The sequence below is a fragment of the Diabrotica virgifera genome, chromosome 7 (genome assembly GCF_917563875.1).
Source record: "Diabrotica virgifera virgifera chromosome 7, PGI_DIABVI_V3a".
NCBI lineage: Eukaryota > Metazoa > Arthropoda > Insecta > Coleoptera > Chrysomelidae > Diabrotica > Diabrotica virgifera.
In genome coordinates, this window is record NC_065449.1 from 30,140,086 (window position 1) to 30,165,363 (window position 25,278).

The window sequence follows — 25,278 nt, forward strand, 5'->3', positions numbered from 1 at the left end:
ACGAAACTGATTGTAAGAATGAATAGAATTGCTTGTAAGAAAAAACGTTTTTATTGTGGGAATGAACGGAATTAATTGTAACAATAAACGGAAATAATTGTAGAAATAAACGAAATACGTTAGGAGAAATAACACTGTTATTGACACAACGAATAGTCTTCGTCGGTCAATTAACGACGTTGTTGTTTCAATAAATAGTGTTCGTTGACTCAGTGAACAGAGTTCGTAATATCAATAAATAGTATTCGTTGACTCAGTGAACAGAGTTCGTAATACCAATAAAGTGATTTTTTTTTTCTTCCTTATTGGCTTTAAAGTGATATTATTGTATACATAATGAATGTTAATAAACGTAATACATTGGCTCAACGAACGAAAATAATGAATTGATGAACATCGTTTTGTTGTCCCAATAAAACCAAGAATTGGACAAATTTTAAGTATTGCGTTTGTTGTCTGAATTAACATTTTTATTGATATTACATACCTTTTGCGTTGAGTGTCCTTGACAACAGGTAGACCTAGAAATAGCGCTGTCGGGGGATGGCAAGAGACGGATTTAAATCAAAATGAAACCGTACATTTTCTAATTTTTTTTTATTTTAACTCATTTTGGTGTATGACCGACCATATATAAAATATTCTCCCAAATTTCTAATTTCTAACCTCATGTCTTCTCTTGTTAACTAACTAAAATCACAATAAAGTTGCATTAGAAATAAACAAACCAAGACACGTTGAATGTTACGAGGAGCAATTCTTAATCATGATTTATAAGGTATAAACTTTGTAAATCTTGATTTGGGAGTGCTCCTTGTAATATTCAACGTGTCTTGGTTTGTTTATTTTTAGTGCATCTTTAGTGCGATTTTAGTACAGTTTTCTCTAATTAAATTTTAAAAATATTTTGTTTTCTCAGCTATACAGTCTTATTCTTCTTCTTAGCCTTCTATCGTCCATATTTGGATATAGACCATATTGTTTTGATCTACTTTTTATTACTTTAATATCAATTTATCTTTATTTGATTACTCTAATTAATTATTTAATCAATTATCCAATTGTCGCAAATCATACAAGATTTAAGTAAAAATCTCAGGGTGCCGTTTTATAATACAAAAAAATATCTAAATTATCTTATGTTATACTTGTCTTCTCTCGTGGTTTCAGTATCTCTTAGTTGGTTCTAATCGGGAAAAAATATTAGGAAAGGGAGTTAAATAGAAATATAAAATAAGCATACAGAATTGTCTTTTATGATTCGTCTTCGAGCGTTCAACGAAGCAACACCTAATTAGTTTAATCACAACTAGTTTTGCGGTTTGTTTATAAACGTTGAGTACTAAAAGTGAAAAGTGTAAATTATCGACAAAAATTACCGATACTTGGACATTTACTGTAAGTTATTTAATTTATTTAATTAAATCGACTTATTACCAATGATTGCGTGTTGGTGTAAGGACCGTACTCAGGTTCCGTAGATCAATATGAACGAAGCTTCATCATCAAATGTTTTTCCTCAACAAGAAATTCCCAAAAATGATACTACTTCACCAAAGTTATATTCAACAGTTTTAAATGAACCTACCAGTATATTATTCCCTTCCAAAAAACAAGCGGTTTTATTAAATTCAGTTCCAAATTCAAAAATCGAGGATTACCTGAATGCTGTAGCCAACTCAGTTGACCCCAAAAATATACTTGCAATATCCCGAATTGTTAATGATCGTATATGCATCTACTTCACTTCAGAAAATATTGTTGAAACATTTTTGAAAACAGACAATGGGATAATAATAGTAAATCAACATCGCATTCAAGCTAGAAAGCTAATTACTCCAAATGAAAAACTAATAATTTCTAATGTACCTCCTTCCATACCACATAACGTCATAGAAAATGAACTCAAGAAGATAGGAATCTATCAAATAACACCAGTAGATTTTCTACGGATCGGAACATCAAATCCTAGTTTTAGGCATATCATTAGTTTTCGACGTTTTACTTATATAGCCCCTAAAAATCTTGAAAATCTTCCCGATTCAATATTAATTAACCACGATCAATCGAACCACCGAATATATTTCTCACTAGAAAAACAAACGTGCTTTATTTGTAAACAAACTAATCATTTAGCATCTCGATGCCCAAATTCTAATAATCAATCCACCGATGACAATACAACAAACATTTCCCAATCACAATGTGATCAATCTATTAGTTTACAACAAAATAAAACTCAACCAACAGCAAATTCTCCCGTACTTACTAAACATATCAGTAATTCACAACCTACTGAAACAACCACTTCAACCGCACAACAAAACTCTACTGAAACAATCACTTCACCCGCACCACAAAACTCTACTAAAACACTCACTGCACACGCACCACAAACCTCCACTGCAACAATCACTTCACCCGCACCAAAAAACTCTACACCTTTCGATAACTCCCAAACAATGGTGACGGAACCGGTTAAAACAAATGAAACTATAACAGCAACTCAAACAGAAGGGCAAACACCTAAAAGAAATGCTTCTGATCTAACTTCTCCTGAAACAGAGGGTGGAAGTCCTTTTAAAGAACCCATTACAAAACACAAAAGAACAAAAACAGATCTCCAAACCCATCATAACGTAGCTGAAGATCTTACGACCTGTACAGTGAATTTTTTCCAAGATAAGTCAAACAGTAGCTGTTTAAGTCAAGAGGAGCTAATAGATTTATTTGAAAACGCTCACGGATCTCCAGATCCACTTAGTATTGCTAAAATATACACGGAAGATATCGAAGGGTTAATAGATCTCTTAAAAAAAGCTTTATCCAGTGCTATCACATAGATACTTGAAATCTCGATGTACAAGACTGAGGAATAAGCTTAGCAAACTACAGGATGACTATTCTTCTACAGATTTTAGCGACACACCCACTAATTAAAAACATTCAACTCCATAATTCAATGGAATCTGAACGGGTTTTACACCCGTCTAGAAGAATTCAAATTACTAATGTCAAAATTCACACCGTCCATCATTTGTCTACAAGAAACACACTTTAAACAGCAGAAATTTTATAAACTAAAAAACTATACACCATATATTAAAAATAGACTTAATGCAAACCAGGCTAGTGGAGGGACAGCTATTTATGTACATAACCAATATAATACTGAAATAATAGATTTAAATACACAATTAGAGGCTATAGCAATATCTCTGAAAGGACCTCAAAAAATAAACATCTGCAATATATACATTCCTCCCGGTACTGATCCTTCAGCTCGCGAATTATCAGACCTTTTTAATCAAATTCCTCAACCACGAATTATTTTAGGCGACTTCAATGCACATCATGTCCTATGGGGCTCAAGTAAATCAGATAGTCTAGGGCGTAAAATTGAACAAATTATAACTAACCTTAATGTCAACTTACTTAATGACGGTAGTATTACAAGATTTAATGTCTCTACAGGTGGCGGTTCAGCGATTGATTTAACTCTATGTGACCCTGTTTTACAACCTGGACTGTCTTGGCAAGTAACACCTTATCTACATGGAAGCGATCACTTCCCAATATTAATAACAAATAATAATGTAACTCCCTCTTCTATCCCGTCTAATAAATGGAATCTAAAGCATGCCGACTGGTCTTTATATTCTTCTTTAATATCTCGATCCGTATCTGAGCTAACTCCTCCCAGCGATGACCATGCAAGTATTAATCATATAGTTTCCAGTTTTATTCAGCTTATAACAACAGCTGCAGAATTATCCGTAGGTTTTATAAAATTTCCAAAAAAACACCCTCCAGTCCCTTGGTGGAATCAAGAATGTAAAGTAGCAATCAGAGAGTCAAAAAGTTCTTTTTACAAATTTAAAAAATTTCCTACACTTCAAAACCAACTCGAATATAAGCAAAAGAGAGCCTACTGTAGATATATATTGAAGAAAAGTAGGCGAGAAGCGTGGAAAACATATGTCTCGTCCTTAAATTCATCTACTCCTATTTCCGAAGTTTGGAAAATGATTAATAAAATGAATGGTAAAAAATCCTTCAATACAATCCATTATTTAGAATATAACAATCTTACTTGCTCGACGAAAGAACAAATAACCGCTCTACTAGCTGATACATATCTAAGACACTCCAGTAATGACAGTATCTCTACTAAGTCCATAATACACAAACACAATTTAGAGAACACTTACATAGATTTAGAGGATCATACAGATTCTCCTCTTAATGCCATACTCTCAATGGATGAGTTACTATATTCATTAAACTGTACAAAAGATACCAGTCCTGGACCTGATAACATTCCAGTTACATTTTTAAAATCATTACCAGAAGAAGGTAAACAATACTTACTAAAAATTTACAATTTTATCTGGACAAAAAATGTATTTCCAGATAGTTGGTACCAGTCAATTATTATTCCAGTCATTAAGCATGGGAAAAGTAAATCAGACCCTGAGTCCTATCGACCGATCTCGCTGACATGTTCTATATGTAAAATTCTGGAGAAAATGGTAAGCAACAGACTACTGTGGTATCTAGAAGATAAACAACTTCTTACCCCTATTCAAAGTGGTTTTAGGAAATCAAGGTCTACTTTAGATAATCTAGTTGATATAGAATCCGAGATTCATGAAGCATTTGGATGCAATCAAGAGTGTTTAGCAGTTTTCTTTGACATAACTCATGCGTATGATACAATTTGGAGATCTGACATATTAAAAAACTTATCCAGATGGTCAATCAAAGGTAACATCCTCAAATTTATAAAAAATTTTCTAAAATTTCGTCAGTTTAGAGTTCGTGTAGATAATGTTTTTTCAGAGCCAACAACGCAAACTAACGGTATCCCACAAGGTTCTACACTAAGCGTAATACTGTTCCTTATTGCGATTAATGATATCTCTAAATCCTTTAGTTCATTAGTAAAAGCACGCTTATATGCTGATGATCTTGTCATATTTTCTAGAGGGAAAAATGTTTTAACACTTACCAGATATATACAAGCCTCTATCAATCAACTAGAAAATTGGTCAGAGAGTTGTGGTCTACAGTTTTGTCCAAACAAAACAAAAGCAATTTTCTTTAGCAAGAACCCAAAAAACATCATATTACCACCTAAGCTCACCTTAAACTCGTTACCTATTGCTTATGTTGAATCAACTACCTTTTTAGGAATGAAATTAGATCATAGGTTAACCTGGAAAGATCATATCTTTCATCTTCGACAAACAACTCAAAATGGCCTTAGTTTATTAAAAAGCATATCTCACAAACATTGGGGAGCCGATTTCCAAACACTCATAACTGTCTACAGAACGCTTATTCGTTCTAAACTAGATTATGGCGCAGTTGCTTACAATTCAGCCAAAGCACCAATACTTAAATTACTAGATCCTGTACATAATACAGCGATAAGAATAGCGCTGGGAGCTCATCATACTAGCCCGATTGAAAGTTTATACTGTGAATCAGGTGAACCTTCCCTCCAACTAAGAAGAAACTTCCTCAGCCTTGTATATGCAGCTAAATTGTCGGCTAATCCACATATACCGACATTTAAAAACACGTTTGCCGACAGATTCACATCGACATTTAACACCTCACAAAGATTAAGTCCGCCGTTTTATATCCGGATACAGAGATTACAAAATAGCTTAAACATACATTTTCCTGAGACATACAATGTAACTAACCTTAAACATCAACCTCCTTGGAGAATACAGCTACCTATTTGTGATACAAGTCTTACTATCCACGACAAATATGACACACCACATAGTATAATTAAAAAGAAAGCAGCAGAGAAATTAAACTCTCCTAAGAACTTCCACATTTTTACAGATGCGTCTAAATCTGACAATGGGGTAGGGGCTTCTTTTACAACTTTACACCAAGACTTCTCCTTCTCACTGTCCCTTAGATCAACCGTATTTTCAGCAGAACTTCTTGCTATTTTGCAAGCAATAACATTTGTAAACAATAAAAACATAAAAAATTCTTTGATAATAACCGACTCTTTAAGTGCCCTCAGCTCTATGAAACAGTTATACGCAAAACATCCCATCTTATTGCTTATAAAGTCAGAACTAATGAGGTGTCAAGAAAACGATCGATTTGTTAAATTTCTTTGGGTTCCGTCACACTGTGGTATAACTGGAAATGAAAAAGCTGATCAGTTAGCAAAGGAGGCAACAGAAAATCCACAATCAACATTAGTCACTAAATGCGTTCATAGCGACCTGAAGCAACATTTTAAAAACAAAATAAGTGAGAATTGGCAACTTCACTGGAGCAATTCAGAGACATCTATGAAGAACATTAAAGAAGAGGTAGCTGTATACAATCTCCCACAAAAGCGACGAGACCAAGTATGCATCTCTAGGTTGCGTATAGGCCACACGAAGTTAACACACGACTACCTTTTAAGTGGCGAACAAGTTCCCATTTGCTACAGTTGTGATAGTGTAACTACAGTGAACCATGTGCTAGTGGACTGCCCTTTATACACCCTAGAGCGACATCAAGTTGGATTACCGACTACATCCAAAGAGTGCCTAAACGGGTCAAATAACGACAGAACTATAAACTTTTTAAGAAATGCAAGACTCGTTCACAAAATTTAATGTAACATTTTAGCCATTTATGTAATTATTGTACCATGCTAATGACCCTTAGTGGTTGATGCAATTTTGTAAATAAAAAAAAAAAAAAAAAAAAAATTGTCTTTTATGATCCAAAATCAATACTCTAAAAATTGATTAAATTTAAAACCTGTGGACACAGCTGTCCGAATGAAATTCTTACCACTTCAAATTATTCTAGTTAAAAAAAAAACAATTTATCGGTTTGTTCCCGATGACTTTGATAAAACAAACTAAACAAACAAATTTAGGTATTCGCAAAATTACCTATACTTCCTATTTACTTTTTGAAATATTGGAATCTTAATTCATATGCTTTTACTCAAAATTTTAGTTTCCGAACATAAAAATATCTTTCACATAAATTGACTGACCTTTTGCTTCACTCACTCTGATGTCTTCTCTTGACCCAAAACAGCTCTCCCTCGTTGACTATGTTAGGCTACCCATCAAAGCCCTCTCCGTTCTCAAGCTTCAAATCTATCAGCATACCAGCACCAATTCTCCAACAAAACACAAACTCCAAAAACTCTCTCCTCTCCTTCTCACAATAATACAGAATCAAAGAGGTATTTTGTCTCAATTTGATCTGTCTCTCGTTCCACTTTTCAGCTCTATTCTCCACTATCAAAACACCCACTGGTACTTGCTATATCTAACTCTCCACGAAAACGTTGACTGCTCTTCAGCGATGCCAATAACATAATGAGTTCCTCTTTCCTAAACTATCTCAACATTCAAAACAGAACTTTCCCCATTCCAAAGTGCCTAGCTAATCAGAAACATTTATCTCCCCACCTTTTTTTATTTGAAACAAACAGTCATTTTCTCAAAAATATTCCTACCCAAACTTACGACCTTCCGGAAATTATCTAAATATTCCTATCATTAAACAAACATATTTAAAATTCCAAACTTTCTTTACATTAATTTCCTAAGAACTAATTAATGTGGCTTTGCCCTCTTGCACAACAAAACATCGTTATAATCTCCAAATACCCTGAACAATTATGGTCTATTCATATCACTTTCTCCCCTAATTTGTTCTATTTTTCAGGAAAAAAAACTTACTAACGATAAATGACTTCTTAAGAACTACTTATAATAAATAGTTACAAATCAATGTACAGGTTGGATCAAATTTATGTGCCCGCGTTATATTAAAAAAAAATTAAAATTTTTATTCTATCTTTGATTGATAGATTGATCCACAATAACATCCCCGCCTTATTTTGAGATAAAATCGTTATTAATAAGTGCAACAAAAAAAAGATTTTCTCTCGACAACAACACTTTTCTATTGTGTCAAAATATGGAGTCATATTCAAAAATATGGAGTCATATTCCTGAAAAACAATTGCTTCCTTTTTCCCAGTGTCTGTACTTATGTGGGATAGGGTAAGATTTCGATCGAAGATTTCCTAAGTCTTAAACCTCAAATGACTGTTCATACTTTTTGGCTACTCTGCTTTCTTCATTTTTTAAATTTTCATACTCCCTCAATATTTCACGCAGTTCCTTCTCCTTTTCTTCTCCACATATCAATTTTATTTCTTTTTCCTCCGATTCTTTACACATGTTTATTGTATATTCTGCCTCTTCCATTTTGCATACTTCTTCTTCAAATACCACAGTTTCAATGGTATCTCTTTCGCCTTCTTTTTCTATTCTGAACTCTTCTTCTTCTGGGCTCATCTCTTCTTTTGAGGAATCCCAAGCTTCATTTTCTTGTGTCAATCTTTTTTCTTCTTTTTCTTCTTCAGGGCTCATCTCTTTTTTCGAGGAATCCCAAGCTTCATTTTCTTTTGTCAATCTTTTTTCTTCTTCTTCTTCCTTTTTTTCTTCTGGGCTCATCTCTTTTTTCGAGGAATCCCAGGTTTCATTGTCTTTACTTATCTTCTGCTGCTTTCTCCTCTTTCTTCTCTGTCCTTGCTTCACTGCCAAATTCATTTCCACCGTTTGTTTTTTGTCTACATTATCCTTTTTCCGTTTCTCATGTTCCTTGTCCATTTCCAGAATGTCCTGTTCTTCTTCTTTTTCCTCTGTGATTTTCATCGTATTATTTTTGAAATCTATCACCACATATTTTTCTGATAATTCATCCACTCCTACGATCATATCATGTATCATGTTCGGCATTATAACACATTGTAGTGCATAAAATTTCTTGCCCAATCGTATCATTATTCGTATTCCTTCATTTATAGTTGCTAAAATCCGTTTATTTGCGCCCACTAAATTTACCCTGGGAATTTTGTAAATTAAATTCGTTAAATCAACCTCTTCTATTAATTTCCTGTTAATCAATGTAATTTCCGAACCAGTATCAATCATAATTTTAATCGGTCTCTCATTGATAAAACCATCTACAAATTTTAAATTAAATCCACTTCTTTTATCATTATTTCCTGCTAATTTAATAAATTCCTTCGGGTGACAAAAAATTCCTGTTTGTTCCTTTGTGTTTAGTGAGCGCCTTCGTGAAAAGACGCTTGCTGTTCTTCTTCGCTTCTTCTTCCGTCACTTTGTCTTCCATCCTCATATTCACCTATTTGCGTATTGTTTACCGCTCTTATATTTTCTCTTGGTCTGTCGGACCCGTATCGGTTTCCACGATTTTCCTATTCATTCCTTCTATTTTCATTTCTGTCTTCTTGATATGTGCGGGTGTTATTTCTATTTTGGTTTTCTCGATATCTGTCTTCGTTCCATTGCCGATTTCTTTGTTCATAGTTTCCTCTTCCGTTGTCTCTATTTTCGTTTTCCCTCCTATCTCTTCTTGTATAATCTCTCCTAAAGTTTTGTCTTCTATCTCTATAGTCTTGATTTTCGCGTTGTCGATAATTTTCTTGCGATCTTCTTATTTCTCTTTCTCTCATTTTTGCTTCTCGTATTTGTAAGAATTGGCATAAACTGTCGATATCTTTGTAGTTTTGTAACGTTATATGATCTTCTAAGGTATCTTCAAAATGTCTGGCTATCAGTTCTACTAGTTGTTCGGAAGAATAATTGTACTGTAGATGTTTTGCATTGTTGTATAATTGTAGTGCATATATTTTTTCTGAAATACCCATTCTATCATGGTACCTCCCATTTTGCAACTCCTTGTTTATTTCTAGCTGTTGTATTTTTCCCCAGAAATAAGTCAGGAACTTTTGTTCGAATTTATGCCAATTGTCCAATTCTTCTTCTTTGCTATCAAACCATAAACTCGCCTCATCTGTAAGATGGTTCCTTATCGTTTCTTTGGCTGTTTCGAAGTTACCGATGTATTGTACTTTCTAAATTATTTTAAATTACTTATGAAAATTACTGGGTGTAATTTTTTTTACATCCCGCCAAATCTTCTTTTCACATCCTCTGTACTATGGATAATCGTTTCCCTTCTTTCTCCGAAATTCTGTTGCGTCTTGTTTTCGGTGACTTGTTTTTCTATTTCTGTGATTCTTTTTTCCACTTTTCTTTCTATTTCTCGCCTGTCTTCTTGTAATGCATTTTCAAATTTGGTTTCTAAATTTTCTAGTTCCTTTTTCGGGCAATTGTGAATCTCCTTCATTTTGATTTTGATTTCTTTAATCTCTATCTCCTGTTTCTCGCTCTTTTCTGCAATCTCTTCGATTTTTTTAACCATTTCTTTTTTGATACTCTCTATATTTCTATTGTTTTCTTCTATTGCTTGTCTTGTTTCCTGTCGATTGTTATCAATTTTTTATCCATTTTCTTTGATGTTTCTTCCTGATTTTCTTGCATTGTATCCATTTTTTGTGACTGGAGTTGCATCAGTTGTAATAATTTATCTATTCCTGATAATTCCTGTTGTTCTGATGCCATGATTGTTGTTTCGAAAATGTCTTCTTGTTCTATATGTTCTCAACAAACAGTCATTCTCTCAAAAATATTCCTACCCAAACTTACGACTTTCCGGAAATTATCTAAATATTCCTATCATTAAACAAACATATTTAAAATTCCAAACTTTCTTTACATTAATTTCCTAAGAACTAATTAATGTGGCTTTGCCCTCGTGCACAACAAAACATCGTTTTAATCTCCAAATACCCTGAACAATTATGGTCTATTCATATCACTTTCTCCCCTAACTTGTTCTATTTTTCAGGGAAAAAATCTTACTAACGATAAATCACTTCTTAAAAACTACTTATAGTAAATAGTTACAAATCAATGTACAGGGTGGATCAAATTTATTTGCCCGCGTTATATTAAAAAAAATTAAAATTTTTATTCTATCTGTGATTGATAGATTGATCCACAATAATATATAGAAATCTAAGTCGTTTTTTGGGCTTCATATCAAAAAGAAATTCATTACAAACTTTTTTCTTCCTTATGTTTCACTAATGTTTCTTCTCTATTGTTTCGTTCGCCATATCCTAAAAGGCCTATTTGTATTTCTTCATTATTTAAACGTTTTGCAACCTTGGCATTCAAGTCACCAATGGCTAGAGGGAATTCCCTTTTATTTTCTACCATGATCTGGATTATTTCATCGTAGAATGCTTCTACGTCTTCATCTTCATGTTGTTGCGTAGGCTATTTTCTTTGCAAAATTGTGATCAGCTTATAATCAGTTCCGGTTTCAAGGCACCTCTGGGTACTACAAATACTTTTACGAATCTAAAAAATCCACCAAAAAAAAGGCGAGAATATAATTTACTACAAATATGAACCCCTCGGGCATTCTAAGAAAGTACATACAGTTATCTTATATTCCCCGCATCCATCGAAACTAAACATAGTATTACTATACTATACATACGTAAGATATAATGAACCACCTCATTTATTTTAGATAAGAAACAAGCGTGTAATTAAATTGTTAGGCATATTAATTGTTAAACCACATCCATCAAGCATACAGTTATTTTATTCTCGATCAGTGTGTCCGATAAGACGGACTATTCTCCTTGAGGCGGTAAATTCGGTCTTAATAAAAATCCGGTTTCTTTGGTATCTAGTATATATCTACCCATAAAATTAAAATGTACAAAGTACCTAACTATGTTCATTGTGTACTTTTTTAATGATTTCATCAGGATACCTACTTTATGGTAATGGTAGTGCTGAGTGCATATTAAGAAAACAGTATGTCTTAACGGGATAAGCTGGTAATAATGTATAAATGATCTATCTCAGTTTCAAGCTTTATATCTTAACAAATAAGTTAAAATACTCTGTATCGTAGACAATATTGAAAATAATCTGCAGAGGGTACTCCATAGATTCAACACAAGAATAGAAGAATTTATTATCACAACACCATAATAACCAGGAAAGAACCAAGCAGACGTAAAATAGAAATCGATAGAGTCAACATTGACTTTATCGATCATCTACATAAAGCTAAGAAGATCTGGAAAGAGTAGCGGACATATTAACTCTTAGATGACATCGAGAATTTTTAAAACCATGTAAGACCAATACTGACATATACATAAGTAAGAAGATATGATACAAGATATGATATTTGGTACCCAACCAGAGCATCAGTATTGGTGGGAAAGAAACAGAACTCGTAGATAGATATAAATGCCTGTGGCATGAAATTATAATTGGCAGAGATAATCAGAACTCATGAACTGAAGAGAAGAATCAGTCTTAGGTGGGCAGTATATGAAAAACTGTGAGAAACTTTTAAAAGTGAGCTGCCCTCATGCCCAAAGAGAAAGGTATTTGATCAGTGCGTCCTCCTAGTCTTGACATACGTAGCAGAAACGCTTACTTTAACAAAATCCTCGGCTACCAAACTGAGAGTCACACAGAGACGAATGGAGTGGTCTATGTTAGGAATAACTCGAAGAGACCAGGACAAAAACCAAGGTGACTGATGTCATTGAAAGGATAACCAGACTAAAATGAAGATGGTTAGGATATATAACCAGAATGACAAATGGGCGATGGGCAAAGAGGTTATTGGAATGGAAGGGAAGATAAGAGAAGCGTCGGCGTCGGTAGACCACCTAAAACATGGCCCGGCGATCTAAAAAGGCTAAATAAAAACTGGATGAGAGGAGTTGGAAAAAGGAGGAGGACGCCTATGTTCAGCAGTGGGCTTTTGAGGCTGGATGATGATACAACCGCAAAACAAAAGCTATTTGAAGTGACGGAGATCAGAATACTGAGAAGGTTTAAAGGAAATACGCTAAGATGCCCAAAAGGGATAAAGACATCAGAAAAAAAATTAAAGACATTAAATATAAACAAAATGAATTAATCACTTAAGTAGGATGATCGACAACAGAGTGGTGAAAATAGCAAGAACTATCGGCCGACAGCTCAAAAAAAAATAAGAACCTTCAAGTGAAAAGGAGTCACTTTTGTGTTGGTTCATACGTTATTTTAGCCCTTGGCTCGCCTGTCCAATATATCAATGTTCGCAGCTTAAACACGGTAGATTATACAGTGAGCACGTAAAGGTTGGAATAAATTCATTTTCTCGAGAATAGACGATTTTGGAAAAAAATCCAGAAACAGGTCAATTTTTATTTTTAAATTACGACTTTTTGGTATATATGTCATACTAGGGACGTCACCCATCTGGGCGTGATGACGTCATCGATGATTTTTTTAATGAGAATAGGGGTCGTGCGATAGCTCATTTGAAAGGTAATTCAATTCTCTATTTAGTAATATAAATATTAACATAATTATTTATACAGGGCGTCCAAAAAATTTTTTTTGGATTAAATTAGTAAATGATTTTTATGAGTGGTGTGGTAGAAATGATATGGAACTTAATATTAATAAATGCTTTTTAATAACTTTTGCTAGATCCCATTCGCCTATTCACCATCAATATTTTATTAATAATACTCCTGTCACACGTGTGAACGAAATTCAGGATTTGGGTATAATATTTGATTGTAAATTAACATTTTACTCTCACATTGACCATACTGTTTCGAAAGCATTTAAGATGTTGGGTTTTGTATTGCGTTCATCAAAAGATTTGTCAATTCACACAATAAAAATCTTATATTGCAGTATCGTGAGATCAATTATTGAATATGGTTCTATTATCTGGTCACCTAGTTATGCATATCAAATCCTAAATATTGAAAAGGTTCAAAACAAATTTTTACATTTCGCAGCTTTTAAGATGGGTTTAACAGTTAGAAATTATACTTATGATAATATATTAAAGAGATTAAATTTACAAACTCTTGAACGCAGAAGAATCATGTTGGATATTTGTTGTCTTCGCAAAATTATCTCTGGTGTTATTAACTCCGAAGAATTGATAAGTCTTGTATACTTTAATATACCTGCTAGATTGACACGAAATCCACAAATATTCAGGGAACAACGACATGCTACAAATTATGGTCAATATGCACCAATTAGTAGATTGGCCCTGTATGGAAACAAGTTTAGTCATGTAATAGATCTGTTTGGTTCTTCAGTTTCCTCTATTAAACAAGAACTCGGGCGTCTTGAATTTTGAATTTAAAAAATTAAATAGATTTAACTGTTATAGTTAATTCAGTTGTTTTCATCATTTACAAATAATTTATATTCTTTTTTATTTTTTATGTTTGTGTTTTATAGTTGTAGTTTTACATGTATCTAAATTTTATATTTTCATTATTATGACAAAAGCTCTGCTTTATTGTATTTTGTATGTATTGGGTTTATCCCGTTAATAAATAAATAAATTTATTGACATGAAAAGAAGAAAGTATGATAATTTATTTAATTCAAAATACATTTTACTGCTCTCAGAAAATAGAAAAAAATATATATTTAAAAAATAATCATTGCTTTTCGCCTAAATTAAATGTTCAAATTGCCGCGAGGCTGGTGGGTGACTGCTATAATATTGAATTTAACCAAAAAACAATATTTATTTGCCAAAAAAACATTTTTGCGTGTTTTCTGATAGCAGTAAAATGTATTTTGAATTAAATAAATTACACACATTCTTCTTTTTATTTCAATAAATTTAATTCAAAAAAAATTTTTTGGGCACCCTGTATAAATAATTATGTTAATGTTTATATTACTGAATGAAGAATTGAATTACCATTCAAATGAGCTGTCACACGACCCCTATTCTCATTTGAAAAAATCATCGATGACGTCATCACGGCCAGATGGGTGACGTCACTAGTATGATATATATGCCAAAAAATCGTAACTTAAACATAAAAATTGACCTGTTTCGGGATGTTTTTCCAAAGTCGTCCGTTCTTGAGAAAATGAATTTATTCCAACCTTTACGTGCTCACTCACTCACTGTATATTGTATTGCTAGTGAACATTGGTGGTCTTTAACACAATATATCGTCGATATAAGTTAGAGCTTTGGATGAAGCCAAATATTTAATCACTCCAATAAACATTAGACACCTGCGATTAGGACATATAGATTGAACAAGTAAAAACTAACCTATGCGACCTGCTCTATTTGCTAAACTAGAGGAGCTAGATGTAGAGTAGACCAAGGTTGAGTCGAGAGGATAGTCCAGATAAGAATGTCAAGATCAATGTTGTCGACCGTTAACAAGCCACAAGGGATATGATGGAATGCATTAATAAGCTTAGGAAGTCGAAGCACAACTTGAGATATAGTAAAGAGATAAACTCATAAAGATAAAATAAAATGCCTACTAATGAATAGTGTTGAAACCACGTGACATGATTCAGCAGTAACTGACTGTATAGAGTATCAATCATAGACTTATATATTATCATAGACAGAGTGTCAATCGGAGCGAAGTGACGACACCATCTTTTTTATTTGGATTAGTGCTCTTTCACTCTTGAGCATAGTAAAGCTGCGACAGTTGTCCTCCTCTTCCGTGCCTATATTCACACTTAATGTCATCTTAGTTTCTCGATACAATGTACTAGAAAGAGATACCGCAAACCAGTCCATGAGATCTTGTCGTCAGGAAGCGCAGAGGGGAGGCTCACTCTATGTTAATATATACCTCTATGTTCACGACCCGAAGGGGAGTGAAATTATGTCAAAGTGTCACGAGGGCAAAAATTCGATAATAATTTTAGAGATCGAGTGCAATTTGCTGCGATTATTTCATGAATTAAACTGTTCAAAAGCAAAAGTTTATTGTAATTTATTTATGTAAGTACAAATTAGTACAATTAAACACACAGTTGTTATAAATATTTGACGGTTGAAAGTCATCACTTGTATAATTTTTAAAACATTAATTGTCATTAATGTCACTGAATGTATTTTTTCGTAGCAACGAAGGGCATATGAGGTAATATACTTGACTACGGGATATTATCAAAAATTATCACTTTAATGTTTATTTCTGTAGCTTTCTATTGGTCATAATCTCCTATGAATGAAATAATCAGTAGTAATTGCACAAGAGCTCTACAATTCTATATTAATTTTAGAGATCGAGTGCAATTTGTTGCGATTATTTCATGAATAAAACTGTTCAAAACCAAAATTTTATTGTAATTTATTTATGTAAGTACAAATTAGTACAATTAAACACACAGTTGTAATAAATATTTGACGGTGGAAAGTCATCACTTTTATAATTTTTAAAACATTAATTGTCATTAATGTCACTGAATTTATTTTTTCGTAGCAGCGAAAGGCATCTGACGTAATATACTTGACGACGGGAAATTATCAATTCTAAAATTATCAGCTTAATTTAGATTTCTGTAGCTTTCTATTGGTCAGAATCTCCTATGAATGAAATAATCCTTATAATACCCTTGGTACCTTAATAACTACTATAATAAATATACAAAATTATTAACAGTTCTAGGAATATTAAACATGAATCAGTCTCATGAATTATATTCACATGGTGTGCAAATATGACGCAACTGGCGAATCTCATTTTTTTGTATTGCAAATTTAATTATTGAAAGAATTTATTTTTTAATGGTAACAACAATTGACGACTTGTTAATTTGTTTCATGGTATCTCATTTGAATATCAACAATGACTAAAAATTTCACTGCAAGTTTTTTCTTTGAACCCATATGCCATACGTTACTAAAAATTCCAAACAAGGACGATAACCTTAACACAAGACATTATTCTTAAATTAAAAATAGATATTGGCAAATGCAGTCCTTTTATTTACATAAAAGATGCATATCTTATTAAAACCGGATTAACTGAGGTATACAAGAAGTGACTCTTTCGAGTGAAGCATAAAGAAAAATTTCTTGGTACTCGTAATGAAGAAATTGAGTGGTTTAGATGGTGAAATTCTGAATTAATTGAACTTTAGATAGTAATAATCAATTAGTTTGGTTGCGTTTTTTTTAATGCGTCATGTAGCTAAATTAAGAACTCACTTTATATTAACGGTTGCTAGGTAACTCATAAGTAAAGGTTTTCGTATGTAAAAGAAAAGTCAATGGAATATCTTTGGTAGTCACCATTTTTAGCATATATTTTAGATTAAGAATGTTAAATCAGAATTATTAATTATTCAGCTTCTCTGGTAGTATTTGGACAGAACACTTTGAGTACTGAGTTGATGGAAGAAGACAAAACAGTTTAATGTAACTCAAAGAAGAAAAATTATGTAAATTGTAGGTATTTACTATAAGAAGAAGGTTTAAAAGAATTTTACCAAAACCCAGCCATAAATTATGAACGAAAAATTTTTAGAATGAAAGAGTCTTTCACGGGCTCGCACATAGAGTCGTCTACACTCTGGGAGCCTTTCTGTTGGGGTTCTTCTCCTTCTACAATTACCTCTATACTCTGAGGCAGCTTTTCTCGTCAATTTTGCAAACGAAACAACTAGATGATCAACTCCCTACATGGACCCACGACCAGATACATCGAAGACAACACTGTTGAGAACTGCTGAGAGCATGTACGAAAAAAACCACTTGTGAAGTTACGACAATGAAACTAAGTAGAAAAATGTAGTACCTACTTGATAAAAAATGGGCATATCACTAGAAGTTGCAAAATAAGACAGAGTAGGTAAAGCCAATACATATAGAGGAAAGTTCTCAACGAAGTAAAATGGTTTTTTAAAAAAATTAAGTAGTCAAATTACAATTGATTTACATGGATCAAGAACTTTTGCTGACAAAATGATAAATCAAATAAATAGAACAGGAAAAGATACCACTTTTGGAATACCACAAGATTATGGAATATAACATTATAATCCACAATGACCCAATAACAATACAAGAACTTGAACTTATGTAAGTGATCATAATAGAAAAGAAAAGCAATAGCAGCAAACCAAATAAACGTAAAAATGTCACAATGGGGACATTTATTGTCTCACTTAAAAGACTACATCTGATAAATCAATGTTGAGCGGAATCCAAAATTCTTGAAACGTGCACAAAACTTGCATAATAGACTGGCAGATTTTAGAACAGGTCAAAAAGATCAAGTACCTGGGACGTTGAATTAATAGTCTAAGTCTAAATCCTGATCTAAAAATAAGATCGAGAACAGAAAAGGCCAAAAATCTTTTGAACAAGTTAAGATATTCCTATGTGATTCCCGATTAAAACTGGAAACTCGACTGCGTTTTTTAAAATGCTACGTCTGGTTGACTCTCATCTATGCTGTTGAAACGTGGACGCTTAAAATATCACCATCATCATCAACAATCAGCACTGATTTGTCCATTGTCGAACATAGGCCTCCTCCAGATATTTTCATCTTCTTCTATTCTGCGCCTCTGCTATCCAATTGGTCACAATTCTTTTGAGGTCGTCGGTCCACCGCATTGGGGGTCTTCCTCGGCTTCACTTGTCTACCAGTGGTCTCCACTCAAGCATTTTTTTGCCCATCTGCCGTCTTTCATTCTTGCATCTTGTCCCGCCCATCTCCATTTTTGCCTTGAAATAGGTACGTTCGATAATATCTTCGACTCCGGTTCGCCTACGAACTTCCTCGTTTCTTACTCTATTTTTTAAGTTTATTCCAAGCATTGATTTCTCAATCTTTTGTTGTGTCCTTCTCAATTTTTCAACTGATGTTTTTATGAGAGTTAAGGTTTCTGCTCCGTATGTGAGAACTGGTAGAACGCACTGGTTAAAAGCTTTCCTTTTTAAATAGATTAATATATTACTTAAAACACCAACCATATATAACTTGAAGACCTTTGAAATATGTATCTACCAGAGGAACTTCAAGATTTTTTTGAACATCGCGTACCTACTGCATAGAATAGGCAAAGAACGAAAATTGTTCAGTAAAAGTTTGATAAACATCATATATGTATAAGCCACATAATAAGAAAATAACGAGTAGCTACCAATATGGTCAAGTAATAGTGAAAGAGTAGGTTGAGGGAAAGAGCGCCATAGGTAGGAAAATACTATCGTGGCTAAGAAACTGGATACTATGTATCGAATCGTGAAAATATTTGTAGGATTGTAAATATGTTATCTTAATTTTTAAGATACCCTGTATATAATATTTCTTAATTATTATAGTCTGGGCTGATTATCGGAGAATAGGCCATTTTTGGGAAAAGTTATTTACCAGCAATTTTATTGTTGGAATCGAATTATAAGATCCTATATATTAATAATATAGGTATGCAAAGTCCTCAGATAGTGTGCTACTTTTTTTATAAACAAAATGGCGCACGAAAATCGTGTTTTTTTCAATTATTGCTCTATAACTCCGAAGATTTTAACTTTACAACAAAAATGCCAATATAAAAATTCACCGTGATTAAATTCTGCATAGAGTCGCGTTTCTCCCGATCTGCTCCGACGAAAATTTTCCTCGGAAAATGCGGGTTTTCCCAACAAAATCTTTAATTTTCAACTAAAGTTCTAGATAAGTAATTATCTACCAATAATTAAATAATTTGGTGACTTAAAAGCCTTTTTGGTTTAGATTATAGTTACACAAGCTGATGAAAATTAAACGAATATTTTAGCAACAATTCAATTGTTAATTAATAATTTACGGTCGCAATAATAACCAAAATAATTATGATCACTGATCAAGCTTTGAAATCTTATAAAGATGAGATGCCTATTTAATATTTTGTCGACAAAATATGAATTTTTTATTTTTTTGCATAATCTTTAAATGTTTAAAAAAAAATAGTTATAAACAAATTAACGTTTCTCAGAAAGTTTTTATTATATTATAATTTTAAAAAATAGCTAAAATGCGCATTTTAAATATTTTTAAAATAAATGCTTTAAAACTTTTTTACAACCATTTGTAAAAAAGTTATGAAACAGCAAAGTAAACATAAGATTACTACTGTGTTTATATTTTTTTTTTAATTCTTTCAAAGCGTAGAAGTGAGTTTAAAGTACAAGCTAATTATTTACAAAAAAATATCGATTATCAGTTTAATAGTTATATTTTAATTAAAGATTATAAATATATTTTTTTGTAATTGACACGCGCGAAAGTAGAGTAACACAGTACTCTAGTATCTAAAATTTTCACTCGGAGCGACGACCGGCTGCGTGATGTACACTTTTAATAAATAATGCATGCTGCGTGTCAGTCGCTTCGAGTGAACATTTTAGCTCTGACTCTGTATCAGGCCTACGTTTGCGCTAAAAATTACAAAAAAAAGTATTTTTAATCTTTGATTAAAATATAACCATTGCACTAATTTTCGACATTCTTTGTGAGTAATTAGGTTGTACCATAGACTAACTTTTAAGCTTTGAAACAATTAAAACAAATTATAAACAACGGAGATTTGGTATAATTATTTTGCTGTTTCATAACTTTTTTGCAAATGGTTGGACATTTTTTTTAAAGCATTCGTTTTCAAGACCTATGAAATACGCATTTTAATAATTTTTTTTAAATTAGAATATAATAAACAATTTATGAGAAATGTTAATTTGTTTATAACAATTTTTTTTAAACATTTAAAGATTATGCAAAAAAATGAAAAATTTATATTTTGTTGACAAAATATTAAATAGGCATCACACCTTTATAATCTGTCTAAGTTTGATCAATGTCTCATGATTATTTTGGTTGTTATTGTGACTGTAAATTGTTAATTAACAATTGAATTGTTGCTAAAATATTCGTTTCATTTTCACCGGCTTCTGAATTTATAATCTATAACAAGAAAGCTTTTATTTTACCAAGCTATATAATTATTGATAAATAATTACTGGCCCAAAAAATTTATTTGAAAATTCGAGATTTTGTTGGGAAAACCCACATTTTCCGACGAAAATTTTCGTCGGAGCAAATCGGGAAAAACATGACTCTATGCAGAATTAAATTGGGGTGAATTTTTATTTGAGTGTTTTTGGTGTAAAGTTAAAATCTTCGGAGTTATAGAGCAATAATTGAAAAAAATACGATTTGTCGGCGCCATTTTGTTTATAAAAAAAGTAGCACACTATATGCGGACTTTGCATACCTATATTAATAATATATAGGATCTTATAATTCGATTCCAGCAATAAAATTGCTGGTAAATAACCTTTCTTTGTACTTTACTAATTAAAACAGCGTATTATAACTATTTTTTTTCAAAATTTAAAGATTATGCAAAAAAACGAAAAATTTATATTTTGTCGATAAAATATTAAATAATCATCTCATCTTTATAATCTTTATAAGTTTGATCAATGTATCATGATTATTTTGGTTATTATTGCGATCGTAATTTGTTAATTAACAATTGAATTGTTGCTAAAATATTCGTTTAATTTTCACCGGCTGCTGGAATTACAATCTATACCAAGAAAGCTTTGATGTTACTAAGTTATTTAATTATTGATTAATAATTACTTACCTAAAACTTTATTTGAAAATTAGAGTTTTTGTTAGGAAAACCCGCATTTTCCGAGGAAAATTTTCGTCGGAGCAAATCGTGAAAAACATATCTTTATGCAAAATTTAATTGCGGTGAATTTTTATTAAGGTGTTTTGGTTGTAAAGTTATAATCTTCGGAGTTATAGAGCTATAATTGAAAAAAAAATACGGTTTGTCGGCGCCATTTTGTTTATAAAAAAAGTAGCACACTATCTGCGGACTTTGCATACCTATATTATTAATATATAGGATATTATAATTCGATTCCAGCAATAAAATTGCTGGTAAATAACTTTTCCATGAATTTTGCTAATTAGCCCAGAGTATTAGTACGAGAACGGGATAGAGTCTCACACATATGTACCTACGTTGGCACAGATGGGTGGAACGAATTGGGGATTACGGCGACGGTAGCGGACTACTTTTAATTTTTGTATTATTGGGTTATTGGAAGATGTCGGTATATGCTTTGAACCAATTTTAATTGGGTTGTTTCACACGAAAAAGGAGATTAGCCTAAGACGGTTTGTTTTAGCGTAGGGGAAGAGAACGAATACATTCAGTCGATTCTAACATCTTAAACGCGACAGATCTGTTCTTAGGTTAAGGGATAATACTTAGACGGGTATTATATTGATTAGACGCAAATTATCTATAAATACATTTCCCTTTTGTAAGAGTAAGAACACGTAAGATTTTTGGTCGCAAATTACACAAGCACTTTTACATTTCGTTAATTTAATGGTATCAATAATTTAGTCATCTATTTTATTAATTAAAACTATTAAACATCAAACGGACTTTTATTACGATCGTCTTTAAAGGAAACCTACATATTCATATATTATATTTTTTTATATTTAAGAACCTAAAAACTACGAGAAGTTTAGTTTGGAAGGTCTTCGAGATATGGGTGTTGGGATCTAAATGAGGATGATGGAGGGGAAAACTGTAGGAAGCAGAGGTTCGGATAGGAAAAGATATTCATAGTCGAAGAACGTCAGAGAGTAGACGAATCTAGAAACTCAATCCTTATTGAGAACCGACATGACAGATAATGAACAGAAATGAACCGACATGAATGTTTACCGACATTCACAACTGAAGAAGGCAGTCTAAGAAGGCTAATAAAAATCTAACAATGAACAGGGCTGAATTTTGAACAGGTAACAAAAATAGCTGAAAACAGAGGAGTTTCCATTTGTAGTAGTTAACCTCCATTGAAGGGAGGCACTCACTTTAAGAAAAAGAAGTTTCCGTGTTGATTTTCTGATAAAAATGTGAGTTGTTTTTCCTGGAGGTCATTCTCGATTCTTTGAAGCTATGTAGGCACCTCTGAAGTAATCTTTTTCACATTTAAATGAAACTACTGATATGTTTTTGTACCAACTTCCTACTCTAGCTATGGTCAAAAAGATTAAAGTACCTACCACTGAAAATAAGGTGGGATTCCATCTTGAATGGCTAAAAATTTGCTTTTTATACAAACTAGTTGTTGGTTGCAGACTTTAATATTCGCCAGTAGATGTGAAAAGATTTAAAGAATATCCAGGACATCACATAGGACGTTCACAAAATACTTTAAAATCATTTTTGAGCATGGTAAGGTTTTTTAAAAACCTACCGTCTGAAACGGCAGAATTTTCTGAAGTTTTTCATATTTCATTTGTGACTATTCATAAGGTATTCTTAAAGTACAACATATTTTACTTTAAATTTACAAAAAAAAAACAACGCAGAAACACCACACAATTAAAAACTTCTGTCGCAATAATTGGTGTCCTCTTAAAATACTCTTTTGAGAAAGGAACAAATATCTTTTGGGGGTGTATGGTTAAACAGACTACAATAAGTTAAATTTTTGTTATTTTATACTTACATTTTCAAATATTCAAGTCTCCCCTTGAGACATGTTGTTTTATAATATCCTTGAACACACCTGACTATCGTACTGTATGACATTAAAAGTAAAATATTTATGAAGTTACATAAACAAACTGTGCAACATTTAACGTTAAGAATACAAAAGGCAATAGTATACCAATATACCATCAGTTATATAACCAGTAAATAAATAACAAGCGGCAATAAATAAATGACACTGCTGAATAAAGAACCGTTAATGTAAAAAGCGTATGTCGTAGAAATACAAAAGACATACAAACCCTGCAGATTTTATGTTGAATATCTTCCGTAGCTAAACAAGCTAATTAGTTTTTTATACTTATACTTACCTTCTACTGATTTGTATCTTTAGAGATTATAGTAATTATCAAACAAGCACATTTTGACTCATGTTAAACAAGCTAAATCTAATATCATTGACATATTGTAAAATATATTGCACATTTTTTTAATATGCAATGAGTACGTTTGAGTTGGAATAAACTTATTTTCTCGAGAATGGGCGACTCCGGAGATAAATCCCGAAACAGGTCGATTTTTATTTTTAAATTACAATTTTTTGGCATATATGTATATCATACTAGTGACGTCATCCATCTGGGCGTGATAACGTAATCGATAATGTTTTAATGAGAAAAGGAGTCGTGTGATGGCTCATTCGAAAGGTTATTCAATTCTCTATTCAGTAATATAAACATTAAGATAACTATTTATACAGGGTGACCAAATTTTTTTTTTAATTAAATTAATTGAGACAAAAAGAAGAATGTATGTAATTTATTTATTGCAAAATACATTTTACTGTTCTCAGAAAACAGAAAAAAAAATTATAATTGTTCAAACATTGTTAAAATGTTCAAACTGCTAAGAGGCAGGTGGGTGGCACCTTTAATATTGAATTTAAGCGGAAAACAAAATTTTTTTATCGAATAAACATTTTTTCCTGTTTTCGGACCACATTAAATAAATTACATACATTATTCTTTTTGTCTGAATTAATTTAATTCAAAATTTTTTTTTTGCGCACACTGTATAAATAATTATGTTGATGTTTATATTAATGAATAGAGAATTGAATAACTTTTCAAATGAGCTGTCAGACGATCCCTACTATCATTTAAAAAAATAATCGATTACGTCATCACGCCCAGATGGATGATGTCACTAGTATGATATATTATAATATGCCAAAAAATTATAATTTAAAAATAAAAATCGACCTGTTTTGGGAATTATCTGCAGAGTCACCCATTCTCGGGAAAATAAGTTTATTCCATATCAAACGTCCTCACTGTATAATACAAAGTGAATATTTATATTAATTCGTTGCGAAAGGATTTTTTGTTCTTCTATTTTTGCTTTTCTTTAATATTGTAATCATCTCTCTTCAATTTGATACAATCTGTCTTCTAATTCGACATGTATTTTTTATTTGTAAAAAAGGGAATATAGGTATTTAAGTAAATTGGAAGTTAAAAGAGTAGATAAATCTATAAGTTAGTAATATAAACCCATGACTCATTCCCTTACTCACCAGCGACATTGTGCCATTTGTACTGTAAAAAAATATATAATATTAATTTTACTGAACCATTTAGAATGCGTACTAAGTATGAGTTTTGACAAAAATTGAAGGAATGACATCGCAAACATATATTTAGATTCAAAAAAGCACGTATCCTTCTAATATACAGTGTCCCTTATTAACTTATTTATTTTTAGGACATAAGCAAAACGCTCGGACAGGTCGATTTTTAAAATAATCATAGTATATTGTAGCATCAACGTTTCGAACTTTACGCGATCCCTCTTCAGGTGACAGGCATAACTTTGATTTTTTTAAATGGGAAGCTACATTATGTGACACCTCATTTAAAATATTTTTAAATACTGATTACAAAAATGTATAACACTTTAATCCTGTTTCAGGATTCTGTTTAAACGT

At 32.1% G+C, this 25,278-nt stretch overlaps 1 protein-coding gene across 4 annotated transcripts in view; it reads left to right on the forward strand.

Annotated features, from left to right (window-relative positions):
• LOC114328063 (serine/arginine repetitive matrix protein 1) overlaps positions 1 to 25,278 on the forward strand; it is a 404,720-nt gene that overhangs the window by 275,454 nt on the left and 103,988 nt on the right. The window lies entirely within an intron of this gene.